Below are 15,254 nucleotides of genomic sequence, written 5' to 3'. Positions count from 1 at the left end.
CAATATATGTCTAAGTGTAAAATACATATAAGTATGTGTGTGTATATACCACTATACACAAGTTCAGATGTTTTGCCTGCCTCCAAAATCCCCAAAAAAATGCCTGCAACAACACACCTGGGCGTTTTTTTTGGGGGTTCTTTGGTGGCAGGCAAAACATCTGAACTTGTGTATAGTGGTATATATACACACATACTTATATGTATATACACACCTAGACATATATAGGTGTGATAGTAGCAGAAATATATGCTTGCGCTAATGAAATCATTTACACTAATATGGTTACGCTCCTATAACACCTATATATGTCTAAGTGTAAAATACATATAAGTATGTGTGTGTATATACCACTATACACAAGTTCAGATGTTTTGCCTGCCTCCAAAACCCCCCAAAAAATGCCTGCAACAACACACCTGGGCGTTTTTTTTTTGGGTTCTTTGGTGGCAGGCAAAACATCTGAACTTGTGTATAGTGGTATATATACACACATACTTATATGTATATACACACCTAGACATATATAGGTGTGATAGTAGCAGAAATATATGCTTGCGCTAATGAAATCATTTACACTAATATGGTTACGCTCCTATAACACCTATATATGTCTAAGTGTAAAATACATATAAGTATGTGTGTGTATATACCACTATACACAAGTTCAGATGTTTTGCCTGCCTCCAAAACCCCCAAAAAAATGCCTGCAACAACACACCTGGGCGTTTTTTTTTTGGGTTCTTTGGTGGCAGGCAAAACATCTGAACTTGTGTATAGTGGTATATATACACACATACTTATATGTATATACACACCTAGACATATATAGGTGTGATAGTAGCAGAAATATATGCTTGCGCTAATGAAATCATTTACACTAATATGGTTACGCTCCTATAACACCTATATATGTCTAAGTGTAAAATACATATAAGTATGTGTGTGTATATACCACTATACACAAGTTCAGATGTTTTGCCTGCCTCCAAAACCCCCAAAAAAATGCCTGCAACAACACACCTGGGCGTTTTTTTTTTGGGTTCTTTGGTGGCAGGCAAAACATCTGAACTTGTGTATAGTGGTATATATACACACATACTTATATGTATATACACACCTAGACATATATAGGTGTGATAGTAGCAGAAATATATGCTTGCGCTAATGAAATCATTTACACTAATATGGTTACGCTCCTATAACACCTATATATGTCTAAGTGTAAAATACATATAAGTATGTGTGTGTATATACCACTATACACAAGTTCAGATGTTTTGCCTGCCTCCAAAACCCCCAAAAAAATGCCTGCAACAACACACCTGGGCGTTTTTTTTTTGGGTTCTTTGGTGGCAGGCAAAACATCTGAACTTGTGTATAGTGGTATATATACACACATACTTATATGTATATACACACCTAGACATATATAGGTGTGATAGTAGCAGAAATATATGCTTGCGCTAATGAAATCATTTACACTAATATGGTTACGCTCCTATAACACCTATATATGTCTAAGTGTAAAATACATATAAGTATGTGTGTGTATATACCACTATACACAAGTTCAGATGTTTTGCCTGCCTTCAAAAACCCCAAAAAATGCCTGCAACAACACACCTGGGCGTTTTTTTTTTTTGACGCTAGCGTTTTTTTGGGCATTTTTTTTGGGTTCTTTGGAGGCAGGTAAAACATCTGAACTTCTGAATACGGGTATATATACACACATACTTATATGTATATATACACCTAGACATATATAGGTGCGATAGTAGCAGAAATATATGCTTGCGCTAATGAAATCATTTACACTAATATGGTTACGCTCCTATAACACCTATATATGTCTAAGTGTGAAATACATATAAGTATGTGTGTGTATATACCACTATACACAAGTTCAGATGTTTTGCCTGCCTCCAAAACCCCCAAAAAAATGCCTGCAACAACACACCTGGGCGTTTTTTTTGGGTTCTTTGGTGGCAGGCAAAACATCTGAACTTGTGTATAGTGGTATATATACACACATACTTATATGTATTTTACACTTAGACATATATAGGTGTGATAGGAGCGTAACTATATTGGTGTTAATTATTTCATTAGCGCAAGTAGTTTTTTCTGCTCCTTTCACACCTATATATGTGCAGGTGTATATATACATACATGAGTGTGTATATATACCCCCTATACACATGTTCAGATGTCATGTCTGACTCCAAACATGTGCTCAAAAGATCCCTATAGACGCCTGCAGCCAAAAAGAATGCTGACGGGGGCGAAGCCATATTACTGCAGAAAAAGTGACTTCAGAGAAACTAGCTTATCTCTATAGCAGTCACCCTGATATGGAAGGGTTTTGTCACCCTGCCATAGCAGTCACTGTCAGATAACCCTACACTACACTACGGTCCCCTTACACTTAACACTTTCCCTACAGAAACGGAATAAATTAAAGCTAACTAAAGTGTAAAAGAGCACCCTAACTACACTAGATATCCCTTTCCTCACACTAATAAATGCTAAATGACACTTTGTAGCAGAAGTCCACGAACTGCTTCCACTCTCTTCCATGTCCCTGTATAACAATGCTAGGAATTTGGCGGGGGCTATCTTATATACTGGGGGGCGTATTCACTAATGATTGGTCTATGGACCCCCTAGTCACTCCAATCACATTCCTAGCATTCTCCTGCCCCCTCAATTGGCTTTTGCTAATGGTTCTGGTCCAATCATGGGCTTTTAAAGCCCACTTCCTGTCCCATTGCATTTTGGTCGGTTCTGGCTGCCGAATTCCGAACTTTTTGGGCAAAAAGTTCTAAATTTGGCCGAACCTCGAACAGCCAATGTTCGGGTCGACCGATGGTCGAACCGATGGTCGACTCGAACCGTTCGATCATCCCTAATGGTAAGCTGTTATAATATTTGAAGAAAAAGAATTGGAATTGTATAAGGCATGTGAGTGCCATTATTTGGTCATTATGTACTGCCTCATAACTTATTGTTGTGTTTCTTTATATTATTAAAGTATCGGAAGATGAATATATTGCCCTCATTCCTGATGAAGCAAGTTCTGTGCAATCAGTCTGAGAAACGCGGTGAATGAACGGGCATCTGGTTGTTATTCATCCAATTTGATATGTACTGTATTTGTTATCACGCATGTCCTTATCATGTTGTATTTTAATATGTATTTTTTGTAATAAATTTTTGGATTTTATCGCTCTTGCTTACCTCAATTACTTATATGCATCCATTCCTACAAAGTCCCATACTCCAATATGACAATGACTGGGTGCTGGGACAAGTCGGTCTGTCTTTGAAGTTTTTCACAAACATTTTGGGGGAGCAGTGCATATGGAGTAGTAGAAAAAAATATATTTGTCAATAGTTTTCGATTTTTTATAATTATTAACTATTTTAATTTTTATTATTACCTTTTATTTGTATTATTTATTTTCACATTGCTATTGGAGGTTTAGAAAGTGACTGGTGTCAGTAGGGCAGTAGACAGTGTCAGTAGAATTGCTGTTTTTATTTTTTTAGTTTCTAATATTTTTAAAAATTATATATATATTTTTATATTTCTTTTTTAATATTTTCTTTTTACAGTGCCTCTAGGAGTGGTGCACTGGATAGCCTTAGCCGGGCACTTAGCAGTGTTAGTAGAGCAGTTAATGGTGTCAGTAAATTAATTTTTTCATTTAAGTTTTTCTACAAATGTATTTTTTCTTTTAAATTTCAATTTTATTATTCATTTTTTTTAAATGCTTTTTTATAGTGCTTCTTAAAGGGTAGTGGATCATGTTAGTAGGGCAGTGAACAGTGTAAGTCATTTTTTAATTGTTATTTAATTGTTTTATTTATAATACAAATGTATTTTTTTTTTCATTTCATTTTTTTTTGTTAGGGATGTGGATCATGTTCATTAGGGCAGTGGACATTGTTAGTTGTTCTTTCATTTTATGTTATTTTTTTTCTATATTTTTTTTTCTTACAATCTAATTTATTTTATAGTTACATTTTGTATTTGTTGCATTTTTAACCACTTTACCACCGGAGGATTTGGCTGTCTTACGTCCAGGCCACTTTTTGTGATTCGGCACTGTGTGACTTTAACTGACAATTGCGTGGTCATGCAACGCCATACCCAAACTAAATTTAGGTCCTTTTTTTCCCACAAACAGAGCTTTCTTTTGGTGGTATTTGATCACCTGTGCAATTTTTACTTTTTGCGCTATAAACAAAAAAAGTGCAATAATTTTGAAAAAATAACAATATTTTTCACATTTTTTTATATGAAATTTCCCCCCAAAAAATGTAAAAATCAAATTTTTTTATCATTTTTGGCCAATTTGTTTTTCTGCTACCTATGTTTGGTTAAAAAAAATCACAATAAGAGGATTTTGATTGGTTTTCGCAAAATTTATTGCGTTTACTAACTAAGGGAAAGATTTTTGGTGTTTTTTTTTAACGAGTAATGGCGGCGATCTGCGATTTTTTTTTTGCGGGACTGTGACATTGCGGTGGACAGATCGGACCCTTGACTGACATTTTTGACACTGGGGGTACCAGTGACATTACTACAGTAATCAGTGCTATAAATATGCACTGTTACTGTAAAAATGACACTGGCAAGGAAGGGGTTAATTTTATTGGAGAGGGAGGAGTTAATGTATGCCTGGTGCTTACTAACCTGTGTGGGGGGAGGTGACTGAGTGACACAGGCACAGATCGCAGGTTCAGCTATGCTGAACACTGCAATCTGACCTTGCCTGTCACTTAGGAGATCCGCCCGCTTTGTTTACAAAGCGGGCGGATCTCCACACTCAATTCCCAGATGATCGGGGGAAGAGCGGCGGTGATCACCGCCGCTCCTCCCCTGGCCCGACTCCCGCTGTGACTGAACACAAGGGGAGGAGTCCAGCGACTTAGGTCTCTGTCGCTGGACGATAACGAGCCACATTGCTGCAGCAGCAGCAATGTGAGCGTACGTAAAGTGGTTAAAAAATGCTTTTAGGGGCATTGGATGGTGCCAGTAAGGTAATCATCAGAGTCAGTAGAGTAATGTACAGTGTAATTTTTTTTTTTTTTTAAATAATTGGTCAGTTGAACAATGCTTTTCTCAAAAGTTTTATATTTTTATTTTATTTTTTAAATTTTTTACAATCTTATTTTACATCTTTTTTACAATGTCAGGAAGGGGTTGGTGTCAATTGGGCAGTGGACAGTGTCAGTAGAAATGTGTTATTATTATTTTTTTTAATATTTTATAAAAAATATGTTGTTTATTTTTATGATTTTTTTCCCCGCAGTGCCTCTGAGAGGGGCACAGTGGATGGTCTCAGTGGAGCAGTGATAGTAAACCAGTTAATTGTGTAAGTGTTTTTTTTTTTTGTTGTTGTTTTTTGTTTTTTTCAATTTATTTTTCTCTATAAATGTATTTTTTTTTTATTTTAAAATTTTATATTTTTAATTATTTTAAAATGTATTTTTTTATCTTTTTTCACAGTCCTTTTTTTCATAATATCTTTTACAAGTCTATTTTGGGAGATTGGACAGTGTCAGTAGTTTTATTTTTTTAATTTTATTTTTTTTACATTTTTATTATTATTATTTTTTTTTACATTGATTTTTTTGTATGAACAATGTCAGTATTTTTTTTTCTAGGATTTTTGACAGTTTATTTTTTCAGTACTTCTGGAAGGAAGTAGTGGACTGTGTCAGTAAGGCAGGTGACAGTTTCAGTAGAGCAATGGACAGTGTCAGCATATTTTACAGTTTTGTGTATTTTTTTTATTGTTTTCTTTTTTGGAATTTGTTTATTTTTTTTCACAATGCTTTTTTGGGGGAGGGGTTAGAGCGGTGTATCAGTTCATTGGGGTAATGGACAGTGTTGGTATATGTGTGTGTATATATATATATATATATATATATATTCTTTCAATTTAATTTTTTTTATTATTTTTTCTTAATTATTTGTATTGAGGGTAAAGTGGACAGTGTCCATATTTTTTATTTTACTTTATTATTTTTACAATTTTATTTTATTTTTTATATTTATTTCATTTTTGTAAACCAGCCCTGTTGTGGCCTCGGTGGGATTTTGTTTTCTTTGGCCAAATGACTTCAACAGCTCTTCTCTTTACTCTCTGTAAAGCCCAGAGATAATGGGGGAGGGGTGAGCTCAGCACTTATCCACATAACAGTGGAGTCAGCTTGAAGCAATGGGAGTGGGGGAGGGGATGAAAGAAAACATTCCCCTCTACATATAGGAATCACAGGAGAGGAGTGGGGGAGGGGAGTGCCAACATTTCTCCATACAGAAGATTCAGCTCAAAAGCAGTGCAGGGGGAGGGGGCAGTGCAGTAGGAGGGGGCGTGTCATCACTTCTCTACACAGAGGACGTATTCAGGTGAAAACATTGGGGGGAGGGGTGAAAGTGAAGGGGGAGTGTCAGCAGTTTTTACATTGAGGACTCAGCTTACAGCAGAGAAGATGGGGGAGGGGCCATGGTAAGACTTCTCCTATAAACAATGGAGTCAGCTTGAAGCAATGGGATTGGGGGAGGGGTCTTCCTACAGAGGAGTCAGCTCACAGCAGAGGGGACGGAGTAGGGGGAGGGGCATGTCAGCTATTTTCTACATGGAGAAGGGAAGTTACAGCAGAGTGAATGGGGGGGCACTTCTCCTTTGCTAAGATAATCCCTCCCCCTCACAGGTGTGACATATGAAGATGCTGATTGGACAGCATGATGATTGCACAGCTGGGCCTTAGGCTTAGACAGTGGGTGGAGTCAGTAGTTGATTTTTTTTCTCTTTTTTTTAACAATTCTTTTCAGGGAGGAGGGGTTAGGATAATGGATTGTGTCAGCAAGGCACTGGGCAGTGTCAGTAGCTTGTTTTTATTTTTGTTTTATTTTTACATTTTAATTTCTATTATTTATTATTTATTGTAGATATTTATTTCACAATGCATGGGGGATGGGCAGTGGATGCTGTCAGAAAATGAAATAAGGAAAATAAATAACTAATAATGCTGTCCACTTCCCTTCTATTATGTTTCACAATTTTATATTTTAATTATTTTTATTATTTTCTTTTTTAAATCATTTTTTTAACAGTGTCTCTGGGAGGGTGGCAATGGATGGTGTCAGTAGGGCAGTGTGCAGTGTCAGTAGTTTTTTATCTGTATTTAATTTTTTTTTTTACAAATGCATTTTTTTTATTCAATGTAATTATATCTTTTTTATTTATTTTTTATTTTTTCAAAAAGGTTTTTTGGGGACCAGAGGATGGTGTCAATAGGGCAGTAGACAGTAATTAAAAAAATAAAAATGTTTTATTTTTATAATGTTTATTTATTCATCATTGTTTTTACAATATTTTTGGGGGTAGAGGGCGGTGTCAATAGAGCACTGGATGGTGTCAGTAAGACAGTTGAAGGTGTCAATAGTTTTTTTTATTATTTTATTTATTTTTTATAATTTTATTGTTTAGTTTTTTTAACCGCTTGCCGACCGCCGCACGACTATTTACTGTGGCGGTCAGCCCCATACAGGCAAAGTGACGTAGGACTACGTCGCTAGCCTGTGAGCCTCTAGGGGGCGAGCGCGCGCCACCGGAGGCGCACTCCCGCCCCCACTCGTTCCCTAACAAGTCAGGACCCCTAGGGACACATTTAACCCCTGCATCTCCAATAAAGTTAACCCCTTCCCTGCCAGTGTCATTTTTACAGTAACAGTGCATATTTATAGCACTGATTACTGTAGTAATGTCACTGGTACCCCCAAAAGTATCAAAAATGTCAGTCAAGGGTCCGATCTGTCCGCCACAATGTCACAGTCCCGCAAAAAAAATCGCAGATCGCTGCCATTACTCGTTAAAAAGAAAACACCAAAAATGACAGAAATCTTTCCCTTAGTTAACGCAATAACTTTTGCGCAAACCAATCAAAACACGCTTATTGAGATTTTTTTTACCAAACATATGTAGCAAAAAACAAATTGGCCAAAATGTTAAAAAAAATTTAATTTTACATTTTTTGGGGGGAATTTCCGATAAAAAAATGTGAAAAATATTGTTGTTTTTTCAAAATTGACGCTCTTTTTTTGTTTATAACGCAAAAAGTAAAAATCGCACAGGTGATCAAATACCCCCCCAAAAAAGCTCTGTTTGTGGGAAAAAAAGGACGTCAATTTCATTTTGGTACAGCGTCGCACGACCATGCAATTGTCCATTAAAGACACGCAGTGCCGAATCACAAAGTAGAACCTGGTCAGGAAGGGGGTAAAATTTTCCGGGGCTTAAGTGGTTAATTGATCGTTTAATACATTTTTTGCACAATGCTTTTTTTTTTTTGGTGGGGGGGAGTGGACAATGTCAGTAGTTTTTTGTTTTTACTATTTAATTTTCTATATTTTTTTACAATATTATTTGCCACTATAATTTTTTATTTTATTTTTAAATATTGTTTTCACAGTGCTTTTGGGGGGGGGGGGCAGAATAAGGGGTTTTAAAATTTTCAAATGTGAAATATTTGTTATAATTTATTTTAATAATTTTTTCACAATCTTTTGGGGGAAGATTTGGATGGTGTCAGTAGAGCAGTGAATGGTGCCAGTAGACTTTTTATTTTTGTTTAATTTTTTTGTTTACAAATGTGTTTTTTTTTTAACGATTCAATTTTTTTTAAACGTTTCTCATGGTGGTGTTGGGGGGGGGGGTTGTATTAGGGCAGTGGAAGTAATTTTTTATATATTTTTTTATGTTTTACAAATGTATGTTTTTATTTCTATTTATAGTTAAATGTTTTATTATTTTTTACAATTATTTTAGGGTACCAGTGGTTGTTGGTGTCAGTGGGGCAGTGATTTAAGTTAGTAGGGTAGTGCAAAGTGTCAGTAGAGTAGTGGATAGTGTCATATTTTTTTTATTTTATTTTTTTATATACAAACCTTTTTTTTTTTCCATTTTTTTTATACTTTTTTTTTCATTTTTCAAAAATGCTTTTAGGGACCAGTGGATGGTGTAAAAAGGTCGGTGGAAGGTGTCAGTAGTGCAATGGACAATGTCAAAATGTATCATTATTACATCTTTATTCTTTTTAAAAATATTATTTTTAATTATTTTCTATTTATTTTTGGATTTTTTACACTAATTTTTTTTTGAAGGGGGGGGGGACAGAAGATGGAATCAGTAATTTTTCATTTTTATTATTTTATTTCCTCTTTTTTTTATCATATTTTTTTTCAGTGCCTTTGGAGGAGCAGTGGACGGTGTCAGTAGAGCAGTGGACAAGGAGTCAGCTCACAGGTGAAGGGGCGGTGCAGGGGGAGGGGTGTGTCAGAATTTCTCCAATCACAGGACCCAGCTGACAGCAGAGATAATGGGGGAGGGGTCAGGTTAGCACTTCTCCTCTGAACAGTGAACTCAGCTTGAAGCAATGGGAGTGGGGGGAGGGGTATGAAAGAAAACATTTTCCCTACACATATAGGAATCAGCTGAAAGGAGAGGGTGTGGTTAAGGGGGAGGGGCCAGGCTGGCGCTACCGCTAAGCAAAATAGGCAGCCGCCTAGGGTGCAGCCACGGCCGCTGGCTTACCTAGGATAGTAGAAGAGCTGCCACCTCCCGCCGGTATAGTGGAGCTGCCGTGCACATCCCTCGCCCCCTCCCTCTCTCATAGAGTTACTGCTGGGCAGGGAGGACTGTGCACACTGCCAGAGAGGGGCGCTCTCACCTGTTCTGTGTGAAGGTGAAAGCAGAGTGAGCGGTGTGTAAGGGGCTATCGCTGGAGGTGACCACCGTCTGAAAAAAAGCTCCGGTGTCACCCCTCTGACGGCCCTGCGCCATTATCTCAGCAGGTGGCGGCAGCTCCACTCTCCCGGTGGGCGGGACTCCCTCTGTAAGTTGTAGCTGCTCTTTGGCAGTGGCCCCTCTGTCCTCTCTTCTGGCCTGTGAAGCACGCAGTACTTAACATTGTACCCTGTATATAGAGAACTCTTTAGGATTGTACCCCCTACATAGCGATCCTTACTCCCCCTACATAGCGATCCTTGTACCCTCTACATAGCGATCCTTGCACCCCCTACATAGCGATCCTTGCACCCCATACATAGCGATCCTTACACCCCCTACATAGCGATCCTTGTACCCTCTACATAGCGATCCTTGCACCCCCTACATAGCGATCCTTGCACCCCGTACATAGCGATCCTTACACCCTGTACATAGCGATCCTTGCACCCTGTACATAGCGATCCTTACACCCCCTACATAGCGATCCTTGCTCCCTGTACATAGCGATCCTTACACCCTGTACATAGCAATCCTTGTACCATGTACATAGCGATCCTTGTACCCTGTACATAGTGATCCTTGTATCCTGTAAATAGCGATCCTTGCACCCTGTTCACAGCGATCCTTGCACCCTGTACATAGCGATCCTTACACCCTATACATGGCGATCCTGGCACCCTGTACATAGCAATCCTTGCACCCTGTACATAGCGATCCTTGTACCCTGTACATAGCGATCCTTGTACCCTGTACATAGCGATCCTTGCACCCTGTACATAGCGATCCTAACACCCTGTACATAGCGATCCTTGCACCCTGTACATAGCGATCCTTGCACCCTGTGCATAGCGATCCTTGCACCCTGTACATAGCGATCCTTGTACATAGCGATCCTTGCACCCTGTACATAGCGATCCTTGCACCCTGTACATAGCGATCCTAACACCCTGTACATAGCGACCCTTGCACCCTGTACATAGCGATCCTTGTACCCTGTACATAGCGATCCTTACACCCTGTACATAGCGATCCTTACACCCTGTACATAGCGATCCTTACACCCTGTACATAGCAATCCTTGTACCCTGTACATAGCGATCCTTGCACCCTGTACATAGCGATCCTTGCACCCTGTACATAGCGATCCTTGCACCCTGTACATAGCGATCCTTGCACCCTGTACATAGCGATCCTTACACCCTGTACATAGCGATCCTTGTAACCCCTATATAGCAATCCTTGCACCCTGTACATAGCGATCCTTGCACCCTGTACATAGCGATCCTTGTACCCTGTACATAGCGATCCTTGCACCCTGTACATAGCGATCCTTGCACCCTGTACATAGCGATCCTTGTACCCTGTACATAGCAAACCTTACACCCTGTACATAGCGATCCTTACACCCTGTACATAGCGATCCTTGTACCCTGTACATAGCGATCCTTGTACCCTGTACATAGCGATCCTTGCACCCTGTACATAGCGATCCTTGCACCCTGTACATAGCGATCCTTGCACCCTGTACATAGCGATCCTTGTACCCTGTACATAGCGATCCTTGCACCCTGTACATAGCGATCCTTGCACTCTGTACATAGCGATCCTTGCACCCTGTACATAGCGATCCTTGCACCCTGTACATAGCGATCCTTACACTCTGTACATAGCGATCCTTGCACCCTGTACATAGCGATCCTTGCACCCTGTACATAGCGATCCTTGCACCCTGTACATAGCGATCCTTACACCCTGTACATAGCGATCCTAACACCCTGTACATAGCGATCCTTACACCCTGTACATAGCGATCCTTACACCCTGTACATAGCGATCCTTGCACCCTGTACATAGCGATCCTTGCACCCTGTACATAGCGATCCTTACACCCTGTACATAGAGATCCTTGCACCCTGTACATAGCGATCCTTGCACCCTGTACATAGCGATCCTTGTACCCTGTACATAGCCATCCTTGCACCTAATAAAGGGGGCCCTTTATTGGGTCCCACAGCAGGACCCTTTCACAAGTGCTGCAGTGGGCCCCCTTCCTGCCATTTTTAGGGCCATCACGGTGGTGGAATGCCAGTGCCCGGTTGCAAGTGTGACCTTTCCGATCCTGGAAGATCACCCACTGGTGTCAGTAGTTTTTATTTTTTGGTATTTTAATTAAATACATTTTTTAAATTATTTTATTTTATTTTTTTACAATGTCACTGACTATGACTCTGTCCATTCAGAAAAGGAAGGAGCTGGTAAATTACATATTTACCGACCCTTCCTGGTTCTCTATTGGGACACATCCCCTGCAGCAGCCAGCAGAAGAGGGAAGGGAGCACAGAGGGGGGGAGCAGCACAGTGGGGGGGGGCAGGGGAGCACACAGGGGCCCACAGACTGTAGAACACAAGTGAACCGGGATAGGAGGAGTGGCAGGGGCAGCATACAGAGGAACCAATCTCCTCCATTTTCCCCCTGCAGCTACAGGAGGAAAAAGGAGGACAGTGATTTCTCGACATGCTGCCCCCGCTGCCTCTCCGATCTAGGTGTAAAGGGGAGCCGCACAGGCCCCCTGGAGCATGGGGCCAGGCTGCAATTGCAACCCCTGTAGTTACGCCCCTTGAATACAGGAAAAAAAAACACTACTTGCAGTTATAATTGTAAATGTCAGTGAAAACAAATAGTCCAAAGAAAAAGTCTTATATAAAGTGCTCAGTGCTCCAAACTCTTCCAAAAAAGTGCTGAAGTGCTTCAAGAAACATGCCCAACAGTGTGTCACACTCCCCGCTTGTATCCCCACTCATTAGAAAGAATGGACCCACAGCTTTTCAGTCTCTGGCGCCAACAGGGGTGTGTGGAAGTGATCTGGTGGCTGCACTGTTTCCATATGACAGGCAACACTTGGCTTGTCAGGTTTATACACAGTAAGTGAGATGATTTCTTTTAGGCCTTGTTTTCATTTACATTTTCAGGGCAGAAAAATGCATGGCTGAGCCACGTTTACCACCACCCAACCACTTCCCTTTATGCTGTAAAGGCACTACCACTGTCATACATAATACAACAGTGGTGCCAGGAGCTTTTACAAACATACCCAATGGCTTTATCCACTGGGAGTGTGTAAAACCCTCAGCTGCCACTGCCGTACTACATTATGGTGGCAGTGCCTTTGTAGCATAAGGGGGAGTGATTGAGTTGCGATAAACATGGCTCAGCCATACGATTTTACTGCCCTGAAAACGTAAATGAAAACAAGGCCTAAAAGAAAGACAGGCCCGAAGCAAAAAAAAAAAAGGCGCAGGGCCTCATGGTGGGGTGGACAGGGGACACTAACAGGAAGGGGTTAACTGGTGGGGAGCAGCCAGAGGTCAAGTGTGGGGATTGGGCAATTCAGGGTGGGGTGGGGTTACAAGCATAGTAACACTGGGGGGGCTTGTAATTCCCAAGCAGTACCGCGTGGATAGTTTGGGGAGAAGGAAGAATCCCTGCTGTGCCGCTTACCCCTGCTATGGAGGACTTGGACTTACTTTTTGGCCGGCTCCGGGAGGCTGCTGCTTCGCGGGGATTGTCCTGGCTGCGGGCTCTGGTCTCCTCGTTGCTGGAAGGGGAGACTTCTGCGGGGGGGGGGGGGGGGGCGCCGGAGCGTTACAGCCCTCCTGTGTCCCCCAGAGCTGAGCGCCGATCAGGGAGCCCATTTGTGGACCCTCCATGCTCGCCAGCCCGGCGTTCTCCTGCTGCGGCCGGCGGGGCCTCTGGGAGGAATCCCCATCCACGGCAGAGCTCTTCCAGGCGGGGTCCCACCCACACCTCTTCACCGGCCCCACCTGCTCGTCGGACGGTCTCGGGATCTTTGGCCGCCCCGGCCTGTGAGGGACGTTCGGTCGGAGAGGCTCGGCGTGGGAGGCGGCTGTTTGCGGGTACCAGCCAGTCGGTAAGAGCGGCCGGCGGCTCCATCCTGCGCATGCCCAGTGCGGTGGCGTATTCGGAAGTGGCTATGGTGGGCGGAGGCGCAGTGGGGCCTTATCGGAAGTGGCCCAGGCGCACAGAAGATGGATCGTCAGCCTGTCGGCGGCAGGGGGGGATGGCGATTGGAGTGGATCCCGATGTGCCGGAGGACCGATCGGAGGGAGAGCTATCGGGCTTGGATGAGGGAGAAGCTCCTGGGCCTTCGCCAGCGGGGGATGCCGGATCTGCGGCGGTGGGGCCTTGTCCTGCTCGGTTTGGTGAGTCCTTGAATGTTAATTCTTCTCTGCTGTCTGCTTTATATGCTCTGTCTGAGAGGTTGGAGGCGGGGCCTAGCCGGGGGGGTCCGGGGGGGCTGAAGGTCTGCCTCATGGGTCGGGGGTCCCCTCTGCTCCACACATAGCTGGACAAGGGCCCGCTGCATCGGGCGCGGCTGTGGGCCTTGGGGAATTGCTGGCGGGGCTGCGGTCGTTGGTGCAGCAATTTGATGGGAGGGAACTGGTAGCAGGGCGCCGACTGCGGCTTGGGGTCACGGGACGCCCCCCTGCCCGGCGGCTGCTTGTGCGGTCCCGGCGGGGCCTGGGTCGGTGCCTGCTGCTGCTGAGACGACTGTTCCGGCGCCGGGGGTGGCGTCGCCTGCGCCGACGGCGGAGGACAAGGCGGCGGATCCCAAGCCTACAGGTAAGGATGCGGACACTGTTCGGCTCGCGGATGCGGCGAAATGTGAGGTGTATGTCTGCTTTGAGGGCCCCTTGGGGGCGAACCTCAAGCCTGAGGTCCGGGAAAAGATTTGGAAGGATGAATATGTTGACATTTTTACGTTGCTTCCTTTGGAGAAGTTCAACTTGGATCGGGTGAAGCCGGAGGAATCTAAAAAGGAGGACGAGGAGCGGCGGCATTATAGGCTGATTCCGCGCACTTTTGGTAATTGGTTACAGGCCTTTGCCATCTTTGCGAGCGTGGTGGGTGAGAAACATCCGGAGCATTGCTCCGCCTTGTTCTGCTATCTGGATGCGATTGGGGAGGCGCACAGAGTTTACGGCGGAGTTGCTTGGCTTCGTTATGACGAGCAATTCCACCAGTGCAAGGCAGTTCGCCCTGCATTGCGCTGGGATCATAAGGACATCAGTCTGTGGATGCGACTTATGACGTCAGGGCGGGCGTCGTTGTCCTTTTTTTCCAGGCGCGGCCGGAGGTCAAAGCTCCCCTGGACAGCCGGCTGCTAAGCGACGGGGTTTCTGTTGGCAGTTTAATGAGGGGACGTGCAAGTTCGGGTCCGCGTTCCGCTTCAAGCACGAGTGCTCCGGCTGTGGTGGTGCGCACCCCCTCTCCCGTTGTTTCAAGCAGGGCAAGACTCGTTCCGGAGACGCTCAGCAGAAGAGGGAGGACGCCGGTGAAGGTGGAAAGGATGCGTCCTTTTCTAAGTAAGTATCCGGATTGGGCGGCTGCTCGTTTGCTGGAGGCTAGGTTTTCGGTGGGTTTTCTTATTC

Source organism: Pelophylax lessonae (assembly GCF_965119305.1).
Source record: "Pelophylax lessonae genome assembly, chromosome: 1".
In the NCBI taxonomy this organism is placed as follows: Eukaryota; Metazoa; Chordata; class Amphibia; order Anura; family Ranidae; genus Pelophylax; species Pelophylax lessonae.
Note: the sequence above shows the minus strand (reverse complement) of the source record.